The sequence below is a fragment of the Oncorhynchus gorbuscha genome, linkage group LG02, assembly GCF_021184085.1.
Source record: "Oncorhynchus gorbuscha isolate QuinsamMale2020 ecotype Even-year linkage group LG02, OgorEven_v1.0, whole genome shotgun sequence".
Taxonomy (NCBI): Eukaryota; Metazoa; Chordata; class Actinopteri; order Salmoniformes; family Salmonidae; genus Oncorhynchus; species Oncorhynchus gorbuscha.
This window is the reverse complement of record NC_060174.1, coordinates 54,411,786-54,435,820: the sequence shown is the minus strand read 5'-3', so window position 1 is coordinate 54,435,820 and position 24,035 is coordinate 54,411,786. Positions and strand designations below refer to the sequence as shown.

General features: G+C 40.3%; 1 long non-coding RNA gene and 1 pseudogene across 1 annotated transcript; both read left to right on the top strand.

Annotated features, from left to right (window-relative positions):
- The first annotated feature begins 608 nt into the window (after positions 1–608).
- LOC123993199 lies at positions 609–19,929 on the top strand. Its single transcript, XR_006831392.1, has 4 exons — positions 609–638; positions 1,700–1,807; positions 17,621–17,791; positions 17,992–19,929. It is a non-coding gene; the product is annotated as an uncharacterized LOC123993199 (long non-coding RNA).
- A 1,803-nt stretch (positions 19,930–21,732) lies between these two features.
- The window catches only part of LOC123990372, a 35,399-nt pseudogene continuing 33,096 nt past the window's right edge, over positions 21,733–24,035 (top strand).

The following is a 24,035-nucleotide window of genomic DNA, read 5'->3' as shown; positions in this document are numbered from 1 at the left end:
AAATGTCAAGTTTTGCTATGGCAACAGCATAGCGTACATAATGTTATATAAGATGAGTCAGTCAATGAGAGAACTGTCTTACTATGTAGTAGGGATGTTAAACGTTCAGCCTGCTGCACAGACCTTATGGATGCTCTACTCTAGAGTGCTTGGTTAAACTGTGCTTAGGAGCATTTTTTACTCTCATGATTAAATTAGGAATAAATAAATGTCATTGTTGTAAAAATGTGTGTGTGCTTTATTTACTATCATCATAAATGAACATATTGAATTACTTTGACATATTTAATTATGTTATATTACTCACATTTCCTTATTGTTACGGATACAGTTATCCTGTGTGTGTGTGTATCCTGTGTTTCTTTTCTCTCCTTCTCCCCTCACAGGTGAAAACCATCACTCCCCAATCAGTCAACAATCAATCATCAACCAGAAGACACACCTCCTCCTACTTCCTATCCTATCACAGTTCCTTCCCCATGGTTTAAAAACCCCATCATTTGTTTGTTCTAGAGCTCGGCTCAGTTCAGCTCAATCTCTCTGTAAATGCCATGTCTGTAGGTCTCTGTGTTTCACTCTCGCTTTGTGTCTTAACCTCTCTTTTGTTTAAGCACCTCCATAGCACTTTGTCATCACCTGTGAGTATTGTTTTTGGTTATGGTGTTTGTTTGTTTGCTGGTGGGAAAAAGGGGAAACCAAGACAAGTCGCCCATGGGCATACACTACCCGTAGGTGAACTTTGTTAAATACACTAGGTAGAACTGGGCGGACCACCCACTGTATTTTTGGTTAGTTAGTTAGCTGTTAAAGTAGGCAAGTCTAGCTTAGGGGTGTGTTTTTGTATATTTATTGTTTCTTTCCTTGGGTCCAGCTCAGCCCCTTTTCCTGCTCCCCTCATTACCGTGTGTTTATAAATAAACCTAGAGTTTGACGGTAGATTTCTGTTGTCGTGGTTATTTCGTGCACACTTTTACTTTGTCACAATAATAATTTGCATGAGTTATGTTACGGGTCTCATTACCATCCCCCCCTAGACTGTCGGGCCAAAAGGGATTCGTAACACTTATGGTGGAGAAAACAGGTTACTACTTTACAGAAGCTTGCTTTTTTACCACATTACATATCATTTTTGCTTCAGATTGGTGATCTTTAGTTTACAGTCATCACCAATACATTAAAATCAATTGCTTTAAACAGATTCATATATTTGGTTTGGTACTGTTGATTTTGTTATACTCGCCTGTCCGTTGCAGGACTTGTTGTTATTGATTTGGAAATGCTAAAACTGTGTTTTGACATTGGGCTATTTATCAAAATGTCTTGTCAACAGGAAGCAGCGACAGAATCATTATCAACTTAAGTTTTAGGGATATAAATGTAACATTAATTTCCATTGGTATAGATCTTAATCGGGTAAAAACTGCAGAATTATGTCCAAAAACGAGATGTGATTTATTTATTTTGATGATTTGCCAGAAATCACCAAAAACGAGTTTGCACTGCCCTGTTTGTTCCCTTATCAGTTAGGCTATTTATATTACAGATAGCCTTATCTGTAGAGACTTTTCGATTGGACACTTAACCCATTTTAACCCAGGGCCTTTGTTTCTGGCCTTGCATAAAAACTAGCAATGTAGAACTGAATAAATGAGTGTATGTTCACCATGTAGTATTACCGTGCCTACTTTGTCTCCGACAGGCTGAGAATCCGTCTCTGAAAGCAGAGGTCAGGGAGGCCCTCACTCTGGTGGGTTATAACAACCCTGTTAAAGGCCTAGGCATCAGGGTTCGACGGAGGGCGAATCAGGTACAGTAATATGTAAAAATAAAAATAAAATTTGTCTGTGTGGTTTGTCAAACGGTCACTGCGTTCAAGTTTATCCAATGTTCTCCATTGACTGCGTGTGTGGCACTGGCGGATGTTATTACCAGTCTCTGTGACAGACTGACTGACTCTGCTACCTAATAATATAATAATAATAATATATGCCATTTAGCAGACGCTTTTATCCAAAGCGACTTACAGTCATGTGTGCATACATTCTACGTATGGGTGGTCCCGGGAATCGAACCCACTACCCTGGCGTTACAGGCACCATGCTCTACCAACTGAGCTACAGAAGGACCAATACCCATGGCCTGTTCAGCAACAACCCCTAGCCCCTAACAGCCCAGAGTCTAGACACTTGTGGAGATCTGAGAGGGATTTATGGCTGGTGATGACATGGTGAGAGCTCCACCTTACCCTCTGAAAGGCTTGGTGGAATGTATTGCTTACACCTGTCCAATCCTCTCAGATCTCCATAAGTGTCTATGAATAGCGGCTAGGGGTGGCTTCTGGGCAGGACCCCCACAACCCTCCGGGTGTGTGGTGGACCTTCTACTGTACATCACGACTTGAGGCATTGGTTGGTTGTTACATTCCATTGCTATACACACACACATGGATTTGCACAGGTGGAAGCTGGACACACTCACAGCATTTACATGTCTACTATTCACACCCTTGATTTATTCCAGCTAGTTAGATGTGTAACCACTGACTAAATATACTCAGGGCATATCTCTAGCTAGATACTGTTGTTTCGGCTGTATGGCATCGTTGAATGAGATTACCAATGGTTAGTTAGGTAACTAGAATATATGAGTCAGCTAACTATTTACAGTAACAGCAGTTCATTAATAAGTCAATACACACTAAATCTTAAGCAGATGTTTAGAAATCTTACTTTATCTTGGCACAGTGGCATGGTATGGGGAGCTATTAATTGATGAATTAATAGATTCATATAATGGCATTAGCAGGGTGAACTACTTTGAAAGTACAGGAAGTGTTGGCTGTGCATTTAACCAATGACAGGCATTCCACAATTAACCCCACCCACATGTGAAAATTGAAATATCAAGTGGTGTGTTTTGATTTAATATGCAGTTATATTTTGAAAAATGAATAAACAAGCAGTTCCCGATTGCTCCATTTTAAGTCGGGAAAAAAATGATCAAAACATATACAGACCGTAATCTTACCTCAGGAACATGTTGTCCAAGACAGGTTAATTATCTTCACCGACTTAACAGCATAGACACCAACATGTCGGTCAATTCTCCAGATCAACATTAATTGCCACACTTTGGCTGTTGTTCAATCGTGTGCATTATCACACCAGCTCTTTATCACTTGTCTGTCATTCAGGAAAAAAATTCCTGAATCAGCTGATGTTGCACTATAATTTCCCCACATAACTAAACAGCAAGACATCAAATGTGCATTAATCAACTGGTATGCATAATTATTGAAGAACCCCATTAAAACTTCTTATGGCTGGGGGTAGTATTGGGTAGCTTGGCTGAATAAGGTGCCCAGAGTAAACTGCCTGCTACTCAGTCACAGTTGCTAATATATGCATAGTATTAGTGTACTTGGATAGAAAACACCCTGAAGTTTCTAAAACTGTTTGAATGATGTATGTGAGTATAACAGAACTCATATGGCAGGCAAAAGTCTGAGACAAAATCTAACCAGGAAGTGAGAAATCTGAGGTTGGTCGTTTTTCAACTCATTCCCTATTGAAGATACAGTGGGATATTGGTCATGTTGCACTTCCTAAGGCTTTCACTAGATGTCAACAGTCTTTAGAACCTAGTTTGATGCTTCTACTGTAAAGTGAGGCAAATGAGAGGGGAATAAGTCAGAGGTCTGGCAGAATGCTTTGAACTCGTGACGCTCGTTCACATGAGAGCGAGCTCTGTTCCATCTCAATTCCACAGACAAAGGAATTCTCCGGTTGGAACATTATTGAAGATTTATGTTAAACATCCTAAAGATCAATTCTGTACATCGTTTGACATGTTTCTACGGACTGTAACGGAACTTTTTGACATTTCGTCTGCTCCGAGGGAACGCGCTTCTTGACTTTGATTTGTTTACAAAACACGCTAACAAAAGTAGCTATTTGGACATAAATGATGGACATTATCTAACATAACAAACATTTATTGTGGAACTGGGATTCATGGGAGTGCATTCTGATGAAGATCATCAAGGTAAGTGAATATTTATAATGCTATTTCTGACTAATGTTGACTGCACAATATGGCGGATATCCTTTTGGCTTGTTTGGTCTCTGAGCGCCGTACTCAGATTATAGCATGGTTTGCCTTTTCCGTAAAGCTTTTTTGAAATCTGACACAGCGGTTGCATTAAGGAGAAGTGTATCTAAAGTTCCATGCATAACACTTGTATTTTCATAAACATTTATAATGAGTATTTCTGTAAATTGATGTGGCTCTCTGCAAAATCACTGGATGTTGTTGGAACTACTGAACATACCGTGCCAATGTATACTGAGATATTTTTATATAAATATGTCCTTTATCGAACAAAACATATGTATTGTTTAACATGAAGTCCTATGAGTGTCAAAGGTTAGTGATTCATTGTATCTCTATTTCAGATTTTTTTGACTCCTCTCTTTGGCTGGAAAAATGGCTGTGTTTTTCTGTGACTTGGCTCAGACCTAACATAATCGTTTGTGGTGCTTTCACTGTAAAGCCTATTTAAAATTGGACAATGTGGTGGGATTAACAAGAAGTTTATCTTTAAAATGGTGTGAAATACTTCTATGTTTGAGGAATTTTAATTATGGGATTTCTGTTGTTTTGAATTTGGCGCCCTGCACTTTCACTGGCTGTTGTCATATCGATCCTGTTAGCGGAATCTCAGCCCTAAGAAGTTTTAATGACCGTATTGATTTTTGGTTTGATTTCATCTTGTTGAAGTTACTCTTTCTGTTAAAAACATTTGATTTTGCAATCCATACATTATTTTGGATGTGTGCCCATGAAAACTGTTTTCACTATATACCATAGGGAGATACGAAATATTATGAGGTTACAGTGCACTTCTGAGATCTCCATACAATGTGAAATTCAATTGATAAATGCTTAGTATATGATATAATGACAAGCACCAGTATCATTTACATTGACATTTTAGTCATTTAGTAGATGCTCTTATCCAGAGTGACTTACATAAATGTATGGAAAGAAAGGTAGTGTTTTATGTCATGAGTTTGTCCAAATCTGTGAAGACACCAAGCCTGAGAAAGAGTTTAAACATAGGCTTTGATTCAACTCATGAATTATATTTGAATGTACCTGTTTTTTATAGCTTAATGTTTTCACATGAAAAAAAGGCTAATTATTATTAATGACTTTGTAACAGCTTCAAGTAGTTGTTCACTACAAGAAATGCTCACTGGTACCCTCGTTTATAGAAAGACCCATGTACGTACACACACACATACAGATACACATAAGATAGGGGACCCTGCAGCCTACTTACTGTAGTGTGGAGCAGCAACAGTTGAGACGGTGCAAAAATAGGTGGAATTTATTTAACAGTTCAAATCAAAGGTATTTATAAAGCACATTTTACATCAGCATATGTCACAAAGTGCTATACTGAAACCCAGCCTAAAACCCCAAACAGCAAGCAATGCAGATGTAGAAGCACGGTGGCTAGGAAAAACTCCCTAGAAAGGCAGTAACTTAGGAAGAAACCTAGAGAGGAACCAGGCTCTGAGGGGTGGCCAGTCCTCTTCTGGCTTTGCCGGGTGAAGATTAAAAGAGTATTATAGTATTATAGATTGTTCTCCAAGATGTTCAAACGTTCACAGATGACCAGCAGGGTCAAATAATAATCACATTGGTTGTAGACGGTGCAACAGGTCACCATCTCAGGAGTAAATGTTAGTTGGCTGTTCATAGCCAAACATTCAGAGGTTGAGACAGCAGGTGCGGGACAACGTAGCACGTCCGGAGAACAGGTCAGAGTTCCATAGCTGCAGGCAGAACAGTTGAAACTGATCAGTTGGACTGGGGACAGCCAGGAGTCATCAGGCCAGGTAGTCGTGAGGCATGGTCCTAGGGCTCAGGTCCTCCTGGAGGGGAGGGAGAGAGGGAAGTGATGAGAAGACTGATCAGAGAAGACTGGATCCAGAGGTTGTATTTGCAAAATATACAAGCATTGAAAAATTGTAAAAAATAATTGTCAAATATATCATTTTGAAAACTACAAACTTAAATGGTCTTTAGCAGAATAACCTCCACACGAGGACTAAGGCAAGATGCCTTAAATAAACTGCAAAATGTCCATAAACTCACATATCTGAGATGAATATGGCAGAGTAATACAAACAGCATGTTGTCTGACAAGCAGCCCTCCGTGAATGAGGAGAACGAGGATCCTAAATGGACCTTCCCTAGCCTGGCATAAACCCTTCTCACCTTTAAACAGAAATTCTCAATGACAACGGCTGATTGTTAACTCATGAATGAAAACAAAGACATTATTTGCACAAACATTAATGTTTTAGCGTAACAATGAAACACCCCTTAAATGGGATAAACCAAGTACAAATAATGGTGAGTAGAACAAGTTGGCGATAGAACAGAAGAATTACAAATGCTAAATATTTCTAAATAAATGACATTATTACCAGACATTGGCATTTGTGTTCTTTACATGATACAATGCACCGTTTGAGGCTATTAGCGAAATCATAGTCTATTTAGCAAGCAAATGTCTGTTCGTGTAGGGAGAAGTTGAGGGAAATTTCCAGACATGGCAATGGCTCAAAGGCACATTGTCACACACACTCTATAACCCAGATATCATGTAGGACCTGAGATTCTGCAGAGTCTGAAGGGCAATCAGTCCCCTGGAGAGTAGAAAACACACACACAAGCACACACACACATGGGTTGTAAGGCCAGGACGATATCAGTATTGTGACATTTTTTCCATGGCAAAAATGAAAACACGAAGCAGACCAAACTCTTTGGTCCTTTAACACTAGAACCACCATATACCAATGGCTACTGAAGTTTGATTTGGTAAATAAAGAAAAATCAGCCCGAAAAACAAGTATGTCCTGCTCCATCCCGGACTTTTTAAGTGTTTACATCTTACACTGCTCATTTGTCAGAATTTTGAAATCAGACACTGAAAAGTAGTTTTCACACCTACGGTATTCCCAACTTAACCACCAAGCAGTGTGCTGTAAAACGTTGGTACCCAGCCAAGACGCTAACGCGTCTCCCTCTCTCCTCACTGAATTAATGACAAATGGATGAATGGGCGATAGTTGTGCACTGTACTTCACAATTGAATTTAAATTAGGCCTAACTGAATGGTAAAGGAGGTTGATTTAATTTAGAAAGACAATCGTGTAATGAAGAGTTCGTGTTATGCCTATTTATCAGCAGCAAATAATTTGACCGTGCCTTTGGGGTTGATACATTCTCTTTTTTATGTTTTACTTTGTAAAAAGAAGCTGTTATGGGACTGTTTTTTATTTACTGTAACTGCTACTAATCACATGTATTGTCCAAAACACATCCTTGACTCTATCCAGCGACGCAAATGATGCCAGCCCACTGATTGAATGACAAATGGATGGAATGGACAGTAATTATGCACCTTACTTCACAATCAAATTTAAATTAGGCCTAACTGAATGATGAGGGCGATGAGGTTGATTTAGTTTAGAACAACAATAGTGTAATGACGAGGTTGTGTTATGCCTATTATTAGGTTTGGTGCTCATGTTAATAATTTGACCGCGCGGCTCGCAGTTTGACAGCATTCTCTGTTACGCTTGACTTTGTAAAAAGAAGCTATAACAGGACTGTTTTATTTACTGTAACTACTACTAATCACATGTATTGTAAGGGAAATGAAAACATGCTGTGTGTTGCAGTAGGCCTTCAGAATGATGCAAAACACATTTGTATGTCTGTAGGACACTCGGCGGAAACAGCATGGATGTGGAGTCATGGTTTGATAGGTGATAGGGGTGGCATTTTTCTGAGAGACCATGCCATGCAACCGCTTCAGGGAGATTACACAACCCCTGCGACAGGTGCACACGAAACAAGGCCAATGAAAACTGTATGCAGTGCAACCGATTGGTTTGTAGGGCTTGCTCACTCAAAGCCCCGAAGCTGTGTGCTGACTGTGGACCCAAAGCATAAAGAGAAGACAAGATTGATTAATGCAGTACAGTGTCCGATACAATCAACAAATGACTGTGTTTATATCTTGTCATGAATATACTGCCAATCAGAGCTGTGTATGTAAATATATTCAGATTTGTTTCCTAACACCCACACAATCAGACTGAGCATTTCAAGGATCAGGAAAATAAAGGATAGCATTTTTATTTTGGAGGTATTTTAACACACACAGTGATTTATCAAAAATACAGAGATTATTTAAATACAATTACCAAAACTGCATGGGGGCTTTAATAGTTGTCAAATACTCAATTCCTCGGTGCTTGGGAGAATCTCAATTTAATTTCCTTGATTTGTCACATCCTCTCATCCAATGGGTTTTGAGAAGGAGACGAGGAGAGAAGGTCAGAGGTCCTTCCTTTTCATGGATTTTTGTCTCAATTATTATTATTATTATTTTTAAATCTGTCTGTGAACACATTGAACAATAGTGCAATGTTGCATACAGCATTTTTAAGGAGACATATAAAACAGGCCTGCTGAAACTCTTGAGTCCTACTTGGATATACCTGGGCACCCTATTCTGCACTTGGGTATTTTCTGCGCAGACAATTGCCTACTGCTGCTTTCATCCTTCCACTTGACATTTTGTCTTGGATGTTTTTGGACTACTGTCAAACTTGAACTCCACTTGGATGTACTCTTTTGGACTCTCCTGCGGCCAGGTGTAGCGCTTGCCACCCTCCCGGCTTTCCACCGGCCTGTACTGGAAACTACTTCCCCTCCAATGTGCTTCTCTCCTGGCTATCATACTGGTAACACGGCCTCCATTGCATTGCTGTTTTGATGGGCCCCAGCATTTAATTGCACTGAGTAAATCACCGCTCTCTCCTTGCTGTTGTTATGCTGGCAAGTTTTGTGCCTTGGTTGTGTTCATTGTGGGTCCTAGTGCTGACTGTATTTGAGTCTGTGGTTGCGTTCTGGCCTGTTGCCTATAACTGTGGGGATCCCACAAACTGTGTGATTCAATCTAACTATCACACTGTGTGGATTGATTGACTTTTAGCTGATTCCTCTCCAACCTATCTTTTTTTCCAACTTTCCACCGCACAGGTAAACTGAACTTTTCAATATTGGCTGCTACCACCTTCAGAGACTACGGTGTACGTTTCATCCCATGTAGGAGCTGCACCTATTTTGGACAGTTTTGGGATAATTGGCCGGTTTTCCGGTGTGGAAACTGTCAGCTTATTCAGGAATGTATGTCTGAGCTGGACGTCCAGAGTAAACACATTGAGATATTGCATTGTATCCTGGATAGGTCACAATCTGCCTGGTTGTTGTGCCACTGCTTCGCCACTGTGCTGCCACTCTCTGGCTGTTTTGCCAGGGTTGCCCTGCAGAGACCTCTCCCCAATGAAGTCACCTCTTGCCTCCCATCTCACCTGCCCTTCACATCCTACCTTGACCTCCCATTGAGGGGTTGTCATGTGTTCAGAGCTGACAGACAGGGTAGAGGTGGGGGAGTGGCCATTTTTATTTAAAAAAAAGTTTCTGTCTCTACATTTCCCTTGCCAAAACTACAGTCAGATTTTATAGCTATGCACGAATCCCTTGTTGATTTTAAACGTGTGCTTAATGCGGCAAAACAAAATTCATATTGTTCTTTAACTCACGTAAGTATGTTTCAGATTAATTACTACATGTTCACAAGATGGTTCTCCAAATGAACGTGTTCCCGCATATAAATGCTTAGGCATTTGGATTGATATGAATTTGATCTTTAAAAAACATAAGCTGGTTAAGAAGCTAAGATTTAAATTGGGCTTTTTCTACAGAAACAGATTGTGTCTTTCTCTAAGCAGCAGGAAGCAGATTATTCAGTCAACCTTTTTTTAATCTGTTCTTGATTATGGTGATAGTATTAATCAAAGTGCAGCTGCTACTACTTGTAAACCTTTGAATGCCATCTACCATAGTCACCGTTGTGGTGTTACTGGCCACAGCTTTGATACTCATCACTGTATCCTGTATCAAAAGGTTGGCGGGACTTCGCTAAAGACCCATAGATCTCTACATTTCTCCCATTTGTGTTTAAAAGGCCCTACTTCATAAACTTCCATGTTATCTAACTTTGCTATTGAAGTATAGACACCTAAGTCTTAAGGTTCCTAGGGTCTCCACCGAGCTAGGTAAATCTGGTTTTAGTTGTAATGCATCGTATTTATGGAATGAAATTCATCTTGATGTTCTGGTGTTGTTCGGGCAAAGTGCAGACTTTCAGCTTTAATTTGAGGGTATTTACATCCAAATCGGGTGAACAGTGTAGGAATTACAGCACTTTTTATACGTGGTCCCCCAAATTTTAGGGGCTCAAAAGTAATTGGACAAACTAACATAATCATAAATTAAATGGTGAGTTTTAATACTTGGTTGCAAATCCTTTGCAGTCAATGACTGGAACCCATAGACATCACCAGATGCCGGATTTCTTTCATGGTGATGCTCTGCCTTTACTGCAGCTGTCTTCAGTTCCTGCGTGTTCTTGGGGCATTTTGCCTTCAGTTTTGCCTTCAGCAAGTGAAATACATGCTCAATTGGATTCAGGTCAGACTATTGACTTGGCCATTGCAGAACATTCCACTTCTTTGCCTTGGGTTACTTTCGCAGTATGCTTCAGGTCATTGTCCATCTGCGCTGTGAAGCACCGTCCAATGAGTTTTGAAGCATTTGGCTGAATCTGAGCAGATAATATAGGCCTAAACACTTCAAAATGTATCCTGACGCTTTTGTCAGCAGTCACATCATCAATAAACACAAGGGAACCAGTTCCATTGGCAGCCATACATGCCCATGCCATAACACTACCTCCACCATGCTTCACAGATGAGGTGGTATGCTCTGATGATGAGCAGTTCCTTCCCTTCTCCATACTCTTCTCTTCCCATCATTCTATTAGAAGTTGATCTTTGTCTCATCTGTCCACAGGATGTTGTACCAGAACTGTACAGGCTTTTTTTGTGATGTTGTTTAGTTAGCCAATCTGCTCTTCCTGTTTTTGAGGCTTACCAATGGTTAACATCTTGTGGTAAACCGTGTGTATTTACTCTGGTGAAGTCTTCTCTTGACTGTTGACTTTGACACAGATACACCTCCCTCCTGTAGCGTGTTCTTGATCTGGCCAACTGTTGTGAAGGGGTTTTCTTCACCAGGGAAAGAATTCTTCTGTCACCCACCACAGTTGTTTTCCGTTGGTCTTCTGGGCCATTTTGTGTTCCTGAGCTCACCAGTGTGTTCTTTCTTTTTAAGAATGTGCCAAATAGTTGATTTGGCCACACCTAATGTTTTTGCTAATGATTTTTCAGCCTAATGATTTCTTGCCTCACTGGCAGTGACAGCTCTTTGGACTTCATATTGAGGGTTAACAGTAACAGATTCCCAATGCAAATGCAACACTTGAAATCAACTCTAGACCTTTTATCTGCTTACTTGTAAATTAACTAAATTAGGTATTAACACACACCTGGCCATGGAACAACTGAGCAGCCAATTGGCCAACTTTTGGTGTAAAAAAAAAGTGTTGTAATGCCTACACCGTTCACCCGATGTGGATGTAAATACCCTCAAATTAAAGCTGGAAGTACTTTCAGCTCATATCCATTAATTAATTTCAACTCCAATATGCTGTGGTAGACAGCTAAAAACAATATTAACTTGGTCAATGTCCAAATATTTATGGACCTGACTGTACCAGTTAAAAGTTTGGACACATCTACTCATTCAAGGGTTTTATTCAAGGGTTTTTATCTTTATTTTTATTTTCTATTTTCTACATTGCATAATAATAGTGAATACATCAAAACTATGAAATAACACATGTAGAATCATGTATTAACCAAAAAAGTGTTATTTTATATATTTTATATAAGATTCTTCAAAGTAGCCACCCTTTGCCTTGATGAAGCTTTGCACACTCTTGGCATTCAACCAGCTTAATAAGGTAGTTATCTGGAATGCATTTCAATTAACAGGTGTGCCTTGTTAAAAGTTAATTTGTTGAATTTCTTTCCTTTTTAATGGGGCGGCAGGGTAGCCTAGTGGTTAGAGAGTTGGACTAGTAACCAGAAGGTTGCAAGTTCATACCCCCGAGAGAGCCCTATTTGGTAATAGACCAAGACCATATTATGGCAAGAACAGCTCAAATAAACAAAGAGAAATGACAGTCCATCATTACTTTAAGACATGAAGGTCAGTCAATTATTATGATTATTGTAAATTATTTGGTTGACAGAACACATTGTATTCTATTATTGTCATGTTCTGACCTTATTTCATTTTTTAAGTCTTTATTTTAGTTGGTCAGGGCGTGAGTTGGGGTGGGCATTCTATGTTGTTTTTCTATGTTTTGTTCTGTTGTTATATTTCTATGTGTTTGGCCTAGTATGGTTCTCAATCAGAGGCAGGTGTCAGTCGTTGTCTCTGATTGGGAGCCATATTTAGGTAGCGTGTTCTATTGCATTTTCTGGGTGGTTGTATCCTGTGTTAGTGTTTTCACCATACGGGACTGCTTCGGTTGTTTGTTTCTACTTTTGTTCAGTTGATTTTATTAAATATATCATTATGGACACTTACCACACTTACCACGCTGCACATTGAACGTTTAGCATGGCTGTAAATGATAGAGAAGCACAAAGACCTGGCAACTAACCATGACAAAGAAACATGCAGTGTCTATGCTTCTTGTGACATTTTCAATAACGTGCAGTAGATGTTTTGTTGTTGCTAGGTGGAGTTATGGTCTCGTTGTGCCTACCTATACCTTTATTCCTGTAATCACACGTGTGAATCTGCAAATGTGTATCAAACCATTTTGAAAATGTGACCCTTCTGTCACTTGTTGGCCTCTTTATTTATAGAAAGACCCACATGCCTGTTTGTGAGGGCAGCTTGGCCTGCAGTAAAGGGAAGGTGGATTAACCTAAAGGGAGCCGCTCCTCCCAGTCACTACAATACTTTGCTGAACCCATTTCACACCCATGGGTGACCCAGTTCCTGGCAGTGATGTAAAAATACTTTAAAGTACTAGTTAAGTCTTTTTTTTGTATCTATACTTTACTATTTATATTTTTATTACTTCACTATATTCCTAAAGACAATGTACTTTTTACTGCATACATTATCCCTTACACCTAAAAGTACTTACATTTTGAATGCTTGGAAGGACAGGAAAATGGTTGAATTCTGTCACGGATCCCTCCAGAATTTTCATTATGCACACCTGTCCCCTATTCCCACTGATTAGTACTTGTATAAGTGTTCCCTTTGGTTCACATTGAGCTGTTGATTATTGCTACAATGTCAGTTGGAGCGTGTGACCACCTGTGCTGTGTGTTATGGCTTTTGTGCCGTTGTGGATTGCGCAGTTAGTTATGGGTCTCGTTCCGTGTGTTAATCATTGTGAGCTTGTGTTATTTATTCGAGGTACTCCTCGCTCTTTTGTTTGGGTTTCTACCCTGTGTTTTGTTACGTGTTTGTTTGGTCTTCGTCCCTGTGCCTTTACACGACACGCTGTAATTTAGGCTTAATAAAAAAATTACTATTACGCATTCCTGCACCTTTCTCCCGAATCGTTCATGCCAATGTGACAAATTCAAGCACTTATCAAGAGAACATCCCTGGTCATCCCTAATGCTTCTGATCTGGCGGACTCACTAAGCACACGCTTCATTTGTAAATGTCTGAGTGTGCCCCTGGCTATCCATAAATAAAAACAACTAGAAAATGGTGCCATCTGGTTTGCTTAATATAAGGAATTTGCAATGATTTTGACTTTTGATACTTAAGTATAATTAAAACCAAAATTTTTAGACCTTTAAAAAGTTGTATTTGACTGGGTGATTTTACTTCAGTCGTTTTCTATTAAGGTATTGTCACTCCCTGGCCATAGAGGCTTTTTATTCTCTATTTTGGTTAGGCCAGGGTGTGACTAGGGTGGGCATTCTATGTTTTTTTTTCTATGTTTTTGTATTTCTTTGTTTTTGGCCGGGTATGGTTCTCAATCAGGGATAGCTGTCTGTCGTTGTCTCTGAGAACCATACTTAGGTAGCTCTTGCCCACATGGGTTTTGTGGGTAGCTGTTTTCTGTTTTGTGTATTGCACCTTGCAGAACTGTTCGGTTGTTGTTTTTCTCTCCAAGTATTCGTATTTATTAAAAGGTATTATGAATACTTACCACGCTGCACCTTGGTCTTCTCCCTCTCCCGACAACAGCCGTTACAGGTATCTTTACTTTCAATAACAATTGGGTACTTTTTCTACCACTGGTTCCTGTACTGGCCTCGGCCCTTAGCCTTGCTCTCTAATCTGTACCCTGCATCGCACGCCAGGCCACAGGTTATAATGGAACATTATGGAGCCTGTAGGGCAAATGGATGTCAAATCTTTGGTCTATTTATCCTTTCCTTTTGTACTGTTTTGGGCATGCTCTCAATTCAACAGATCTCTTTTCTTATTTGAGACTTGATTACAATGGTCTCCAGTTTATACTAGAGTTTTCAAGTAAAAGCCAGAGATTCCAGAGAAAGGGAAATCCCTATAAATCCAACGACATGCAGACTGTAGGCTATCATGTCGTGTTTTGTCTATCGGTCTAGTCTGTCTAATATTCTAGGATCTTAGGCTAAACCACCACATTGTGGTGCTGTTTACCATAACTCCCTGCCTCTCTTCTCTCCTCAATATCCTGGCCATGTCTCTTTATCACAGTCAAAAGAGAACTAAATGCTTTTCCCACCAGCGACTCGCAAAGAAGCTACCGCAGAACTTCCACATCTGACCCAGACATGCTCTCTCTCTGTCTGCCTGCCCCTCTGCCCCTATTCCCCTCTTTCATATCCATTTCCTTAAACCTCTCCAGTTGAAAGTAGCCAGTCTAGCCTTTAGCGCTCAGATGGCCGGCCAGTGTGTGTGTGTGTGTGTGTGTGAGAGAGACAGCTGGCAAGTGTGTGCTGCAGTCAATGGACAGGGTAATCCCCTTCCACCAGATAGGCTAAGTGAAGTGCACACATTAACATTAAGGACAGACACATCTGGACCACCACATCTGGTGTCGGCTGCCCACTTTGGTCACGCTGGTCTGGGTACTCCCTGTCATGACAGTTTCGGGACAAGGGTCTCTTTTCTGGGGCGGTGGCTGGCAGCAGAGGCCGCCAACCCAGCGGCATCCTCTCTCTCCTCTCCCAAAGAAGGGATTGGTCCCCAGAGGGAGTGGAGCAGGAAGGCAGAAACAGATTTGGGGAATTCCAGCTGGTTTTGGAATTGGTTTGTGTGTTGGATTATGAAGGAGCTGCTGGGAGTAGATCGGTTTGGTATTTTAGAGCAGGTAGCAGTAGGGGTCTGACAACTAGTGAGAAACGGAGGAAAGGCTACTGGAGAATCAGAGTAACATTTTGTCTCAGGGCAAGATGATGCAGGCGTATCATATACGGTGCCTTCAGAAAGTTTTCACACCCCTTGACTTATTTCACATTTTGTCGTGTTACAGCCTGAGTTCCAAATGGATACACAAACAAATAGTCTCGCCCATCTACATACAATCACCCATAATAACAGAGTGGGAATATGTTCATAGACATTTTTGCAAATGTATTGAACATTAAATACATTAAATACAGTAATATCTCATTTACATAAGTCAAGTTAATACACTTTAGAATCACTTTTGGCAGCAATTTACAGATGTGACTCTTTCTGGGTCTTTATGAGCTTTGCACACCTGGATTGTACAACATTTGCACTTTTTTTTTAATTCTTCAAGTTCTGTCAAGTTGGTTGTTGATCATTGCTAGACAGCCATTCTCAAGTCCAAACTATAAGTCCAAAATGTTGTCTTGGTAAGCCACTCCAGTTAAGAGTTGCCCTGTTTTATTTTATTGTCCTGCTGAAAGGTGCATTTGTCTCCCAGTGTCTGTTGGAAAGCAGACTGAACCATGTTTTTGCCTGTGCTTAGCTCAATTATATTTATGTTTCTATCCTGAAAAACTTCCCAGTCCTTAACAATTACAAGGACACCCATACAAATTATGCAGCCACAACTATGCTTGAAAATCTAGAGAGTGGTACTCCGTAATGTGTTGTATTGGATTTGCCCCAAACATAACACTTTGTATTCAGGAAAAAATTACTAAACCATCTAAGGTGTAATTAATAACTTCACCCTGCTGAAAGGGATATTCAATGTCTACTATCTACCAATAGGTGCCCTTTGTGAGGCATTAGAAAACCTCCCAGGTCATTGTGGTTGAATCTGTGTTTGAAATTCACTGCTCAACTGAGGGACCTTACAAATAATTGCTTGTGTGAGGTACAGAGATGAGGTAGTCATTCATAAATCATGTAAAACACTTATTTAGGCTTGCCATAACAAAAGTGTTGAATGCTTATTGACTCAAGACATTTCAGCTTTTCATTTGTAATTAATTTGTAAACATTTCTAAATGTTGTGTTACAGCCTGAATTTAAGATGGATTACAATTAGATTTTTGGTCTCTGGCCAACACACAACTGTCACACCCTGACCTTAGAGCCTTTTTATTTCTCTATTTGCTTAGGTCAGTGTGTGATTTGGGTGGGCATTCTAGTTTTTCTATTTCTTTGTTGGCCGGGTATGGTTCCCAATCAGAGGCAGCTGTCTATCGTTGTATCTGATTGGGGATCATACTTAGGCAGCCTTTTTTCCACCTTTAGTTTTGTGGGATCTTGTTTGTGTGCAGTTTCTTTCTGCACTGCATGTAGCATTATGTTCGTTTTTTGTATTTTGATGTTTTTTCGGTGTCATTTAAATAAAAGTCAAATGTACGCTTACCACGCTGCACCTTGGTCCAATCCATCTCTCAACGATCGTGACAACAAAATGTGAAAAAAGTTAAGGGTTGTGAATACATTATCAATGCACTGTATATTCCATGTGGTCAGGTGATGCTGGTGCTGGAGGAAGCTAGCAGTGATCTGCCTGTGCCTCTCACTGTGGTTGATTCATTAGTGACCATTTTAATCCCAGTCAATGGCTGTGGATGGATCATCCCTGAGTAATGATGCCCATAACGGATTATCCTGCCGGCAATTAGTCTCCCATCCAGCCGCTCTCTTCTCTAAGCCTCAGACCTGGGTTCACTTCAAATACTATTTGAAATCTTTCACATAATTTATTTTGAGCATTTGCTCTAGCCTGCCTGGAGTGACAAATGTGCAAGGTTATCCATTTTTGGGACTATTCTATTGGACAATTAAGCCAGGCAAGCACAATTAATTACAGATCAAGTATTTGCAATGATAAATAGTATTTGACCCAAGCTGGTCCACGGTGGACTCAAAGAATGAGATTTAAATTGTGGTTCCATTATTAGATAGCATATTGGATTCCTTGTGGAGGGAGTGTCAAGAGAGGCTGTAGTGCTTATAGTGTATATTTACAAGGGTGTGTGTTTATGTATGTTTCTCCTCTAAAAACCTGCTGGTCTTAATAGCCTAACAAAGAAGCATTTGTTAAATATACTTCCTTCATCCTCCACGTGTGGCTGAATATCCTTCTCATCCTGCTCAGGTGCCATCCCGGGCTTCATGCTGGGTGTGTTCCAGATCCCTCTAAATGATTGTGAGGAGCTCTACAGGAGCTGGGTTCTGACGCCTTCAAGCAGAACGTCATCGTTGGCACCATCAAGATGGGCTGGAGCCATTTCTTCTGCGACTCGCAGACCTTGGAGCAAATCCTCAAGTGAGTATGGAATAGAATAGCTTCATAGATACAGCACAGCACGCTCATTTTGTCTCAAAGTTTATTGGAGGAGATTATCAAAGGTCCCTTCCTCAGGTATGGATGAAACGAGGACAGAGGAAGCAAGGATTTGAAGACTAAGTAACATTTTTAGACACAGCCTTCTAGTAACAAAACTCCTTTTTCCTTCTCTCCCACAGAGAGAAAATGGGCTCTCATGGTGGAAACATCAAGAAACTCCAAATGCCCAAAGTTAAGCTTTGACACATGGTATGACTCATTTACACTCTCTGGAGTGTGGCGCTGATGATCACACACACACACGCCCTCTCATGGATGGCAAGGTGGACAGTGAGGAAGGAAGGCCCTCACGATCTCTTAAAGGTCCTAGTAGTCATTTTTTTTCAATATCAAATAATTTCTGGGTAATAATTGAGTACCTAACTGTGATTGTTTTCAATTATGGTCAAAAATAAACAAAAATAGATTTTTAGCGAAGGGCAATTTCTCAAGCAACAATTTTGCTAGGACTGCCTGGGATTGGTCTGAGCAGAGAGGCGAACACTGAAAATGTGCTTTTATTGGCAGAGAGATTTGGAACTCCCTTAGTGTTTTACACGTAGTCCCTTTCAGCAGAATGTTTGTGAACTCAGTGCAGGAACTCAAACCCCTCAAAAGAGCCCCCGAAACTAACTGAACTGAGAGCCATCTCGAGAGGGGGTCTGAGTTTGGGTTCCCTTTAATAGGACAATGTGGACATGAAGCTCCCCAGGTTCCCTTGTCATTATTCCCGCCCCACACCTAGATTACTGCAAACGTTGTTTCCCCTGGCATAAGCCCTCACATTGGAGCCAAAAGAGAGAGAAGATGATGATGTACAGGTTCAAGAAAAACAACGTGTGCCGTTTTTGAATGTTGATTAACGATTGTCATGGATGCTTAGAAATTCCAGAATATGTGTGGTTTTTAGTTCAAATGATTTGTTTTCAATATGTGATCTGTAGGCTAAGAGAGCTTCTCAAGCTGTTTAGTTGATTGTGGGGTTTGAATAGTGTGAAAACATATTTGTTGAGAATCACAACCATGTCTATTTTAGCTCTTAAAGGGGAAGTAGCCTACATTGAGTGTACAATTTTTTTAAGTACAACATTATGTAATATGCAGTTATTCGTCTGCTATTTAGTTACCAATCATTTTTGCATGTTAACAGTATCCTCGGATTACAATTATTGTCTTATATTTGCAATCTATTGCCTCCCAAAATATAAGTAGGTGTATCAAGGTGTCTGATAACACATTCTGATGGAATGGCTTGTCCAGCACATTGTAAAAACCCAAAAGGCATTGAGTGAAAAAAAATATTGTTTCCTTTCTAAACATATCAATGTGAATTCAAAGAGGACTCGGATCACAGAATAGTTAAAGTGAACTGACAAAAGAGTTGAGTCCTCATTCAAGGGAAGGGTGCATTGAGAATACAAAGGTACAGTAACTGAGTTATTTAGCTTTTTTTTCCTTTTTTTTACCCCAGAGTTCACTTCTTTTAAAGAAGATTATATGTGAAAACACCCTTGGTTTAACACATTTTCCACATGGTGATAACACCACGGAAGGCCTAAACTCCATCCTACAAAAACAGCCTGAAATTTCAAGCAGTCTTTTCAAACAACTCTTATGCATAAAGGGAATTGTCAATCAAATCAAATGAAATTGTACTTGTCACATGTGCCGAATACAACATAGACCTTACAGTGAAATGTTTACTCACAAGCCCTTAACCAACAATGCAGTTTTAAGAAAAAGTACCTTAAAAATAAATAAAAGTTACAAATAAATAAAGAGCAGCAGTAAAATAACAATAGCGAGGCTATATACAGGGGATACCGGTACAGTGTCGTTCATGTTCACATTATCTTAATTTACAAAATTGAACAGTATTATTCCAAACTCATGGTGTGGAAATATATATATATATATATATATATATATAGAACATAAAACATAGAAAAAAACACATTTTTGACTGGACTGGGCCTTTAAAGGCCCCATGCAGTTTTTGAATTTTCTTTTTCAATCATCACTGTATGTATCAATATATTTGATGTTTATTTAATGAAAATAACTTCAACCTGTATGTTTAATAATGTATCACCATGAACTTCCTTTGGCCTTTGAAATGCTCAGTCGGATCGTGTGAGCAATAGGAAACAAATGTGAAAATATTTACATACACATCTCTAAATGGCTGATGGTCTATTATAATCAGATCACATTGTGACATCATGATGTGGTTCACCTGAACAGGTCTTCCACAAAAAGGGCATTGTCATAATTGTACAATTTCAGACCGTTATTCCACCTCATAGTGTGGAAATATCATAATGAAAACAGAAAAATCACGTATTTACCTGCATTGCCCCTTTAATAATGAGGTCACTCAGAAAGCTTCTGGCCGGTGGCTGGCTGGCTGGCTGGCACTCGAGCATCAGTACATTACCCATCCACCAACACTGTCAAATCAAATGTTGTTTGTCACATACACATGGTTAGCAGATGTTAATGCGAGTGCAGCGAAATGCTTGTGCTTCTAGTTCCGACAATGCAGAAATATCCAACGTGTAATCTAACCTAACAATTTCACAACAACTACCTTATACACAAGTATAAAGGAATGAATAAGAATATGTACATTAACAAAATATATGAATGAGTGATGGTACAGAACGGCATAGGCAAGATGCAGTGGATGGTATAGAGTACAGTATTTACATATGAGATGAGTAATGTAGGGTATGTAAACATGATATGAAGTGGCATTGTTTAAAGTGGCTAGTGATACATTACATCAAGATGGCAAGATGCAGTAGATGGTATAGAGTACAGTATATACATATGAGATGAGTAATGTAGGGTATGTAAACATGATATGAAGTGGCATTGTTTAAAGTGGCTAGTGATACATTTATTACATTAATTTTCCATTATTAAAGTGGCTGGAGTTGAGTCAGTATGTTGGCAGCAGCCACTCAATGTTAGTGATGGCTGTTTAACAGGCCTTGAGATAGAAGCTGGTTGTTGTCCTTGATGATCTTTTTGGCCTTCCTGTGACATCGGGTGGTGTAGGTGTCCTGGAGGGCAGGTAGTTTGCCACCAGTGATGCGTTGTGCAGACCTCACTACCCTCTGGAGAGCCTTACGGTTGTGGGCAGAGCAGTTGCCGTACCAGGCGGAGATACAGCCCGACAGGATGCTCTCGATTGTGCATCTGTAAAAGTTTGAATGTTTTAGATGACAAGCCAAATTTCTTCAGCCTCCTGAGGTTGAAGAGGCGCTGCTGCGCCTTCTTCACCACTTTGTCTGTGTGGGTGGACCATTTCAGTTTGTCCATGATGTGTACGCCGAGAAACTTAACCCTTTCTACCCTCTCCACTACTGTCCCGTCGGTGTGGATAGGGGGGTGCTCCCTCTGCTTTCAACCAAGAGTCAAGACTAAACCAATTCACCTTGGTGGTGTATAGACAGTTTTTTTTTGCACAAACTAGCAAAAAATGCAACAATATGTCCGTGAAACTATATTTTCACAGTATCGTGAATTAATTGTGGTTTATTTGGTAGCATTTCCTAGTGTGACTGATTATAAATAATTGCATTAGTAACGTACAAAGTTAGAGGTGCACCATTTGATAGATTCCACCGCTCCCCCGACCTCAGGCTTCCAGTCGGGAGACCTAACCCCGCCCCCCTCCCCATCTTGTACTTCTGAGTGGAAGACCTTCCCAGGCAGTAGCCTGCCGAGCTCACAAACTAGAATCGGGGCGGCCACTCCAACAAGGTTAATTGACCCACAGTCACATGATATCATTGACGTGACGTGCAAATGAGGGATAGAAAACCGATCACACACATGTCACCGCTACAATTTTTTTTTTGTGCGGGTGCCCCATGCCGCCCCCGGCAAGATGCCACCCCGGGCGGCTGCCCATGTCGCCTATACCTAAATCTTCCAGCGCTCCTAACCCTAAACCTAACCACTAACCTGTTCCCCTTACCCTAATTGTAACCCTGAACCTAACCCCTAAGCTTAAAATAGCCTTTGTCCTCATAGGGACATGGGAAATGTCCCCACGAGGGAGAATTTTCCTTGTTTTACTATCCTTGTGAGGACTTTGAGCGATTTGTAGATCCCCACAAGGGGATCATGTATATGTGCCGCCCCTCCTATATCTGCTATGTGGATGACTTGGCTATAGCAACACATTCTATTAATATCACTCTTATTCAATACATGGCTATGTTCATTTACATAACCAACATCGCCAGCAGCTTATGGGGCCAAATGGAAAAACAACAAATGTGATGTCATACCCTACTCCTACCTCCAGGTAGCATCATTGAGCACTCCTCTGAAGGCCTATGTGTTCAGGGAATATAACCTCCAGCCAACCGAGCCAGGGGTGCACTCCCACTACCTCGGGGGCTATGAACACAACATGTGGCAGGCAGTCAGAGCCTCCTCCGCTGCCATGGGACACAACCTCCATCAGGTAAGACCAGGACCGGGTTGGCTCAACAGAGAGCATTGGGGATCAATTGGGCTCTGATTCCGTGTAATTATTATTTTGTAAGGGTGAGGACCCTCTCTCGTGCTCTCTGTTTATTTTCCTCACCCGTTCTCGTCTGCTCTGTTTTTTTTCCTCATCCCTGTACCCACTTTTCTATAATGAGCAGGGGTGGGAACAGGCATTATAATTCATAGTAGAATACTTGAGGTTTTATCCTACTTCACCCAGCAGCAGCCTGTATTTAAAGGACTGGGTGACATGTATGGCCTCCCTCCAGTGTGTAGCCTAGTTCATATAATCCTGCAAAATCCCCTTTCCCCATCCCTGTAATACACTTCTGGAGTTTTGGATTCATGTGAAAACCATCAGCATTTGTTTCCAGGCAGTTACATTTGGACAGAGAACAGGAAGAGTCAGACAGACTTGTGTGGCCCGAATGGTGCCATATTCCATACACAGTGCATTACTTTTTACCAAAATGAATGCACTATATAGGGAATAGGATGCCGTTTGAGACGCAATCTGCCTGAGAGATAGTTAACTCTATCCATTCTAAACAGGCATCTAAAGAGACAAGCCATTAGACAGGACAAGAGCTCAGCAACCACAAATACCCACAGTGCCTTCAGAAGTATTTGGACTTATTCCACATTTTATTGTGTTAAAGCCTGAATTCAAAATAGGTTAAATATTTTTTTCTCACCCATCTACACACAATACCCCATAATGACAAAGTGTAAACATGTTTTTAGAATTTTTTTCAAATTTATTGAAAAAACTTTCTACAGCTGTTAGTCTTTCTGGGTAAGTCTCTAAAAGCTTTCCACACCTGGATTGTGCAATATTTGTCCATTATTGTTTTCAAAATTCTTCAGGCTGTGTCAAATTGGTTGTTGATCACTGCTAGACAACCATTTTCAGGTCTTGCCATAGATTTTCAAGTAGATTTAAGTAAAAACTGTAACTCTGACGGCCACTGAGCAACTCCAGTGTGAATTTGGCCTTGTGTTTTAGGTTATTGTCTTGCTGAAATGTGAATTCATCTCTCAGTGTCTGGTGGAAAGCAAACTGAACCAGGTTTTGCACTGCTCGACTGAGGGACCTTACAGATAATTGTATGTGTGGGGTACAGAGATGAGGTAGTCATTAATAAATCAAGTAAAACACTTATTGCACACAGAGTATGTCTATGCTACTTATTATGTGACTGGTAAGCATATTTTTATTCCTGAACTTATTTAAGCTTGCCATAACAAAGGGGTTGAATACGTATTGACGCAATAATTTTCAGCTTTTCATTATTTTATTCATTTGTAAAAATGTAGAGAAAAAAAAGAATAATATCACTTTGACATTATGGGGAATTGTGTGTAGGCTAGTGACAAAACATCTCCATTTAACCCATTTTAAATTCAGGCTGTAACACAAGAAAATGTGGAAAAAGTCAAGGGTTGTGAATACTTTTTGTACATCCTGAATCCTCTCCACTCAGCTATTTTACTGATCAATAATATAGCCCTTCTGCTCCTGATTACCTTCCTAATTGAGTTGTACCCACCCTTTTGCCCTCAGATCAGCCTCAATTCGTAGGAGCATGGACTCTGCAAGGTGTCAAAAGCGTTCCACAGGGATGCTGGCCCATGTTGACTCCAATACTTCCTAGAGATCGGGAAACTGTGATAC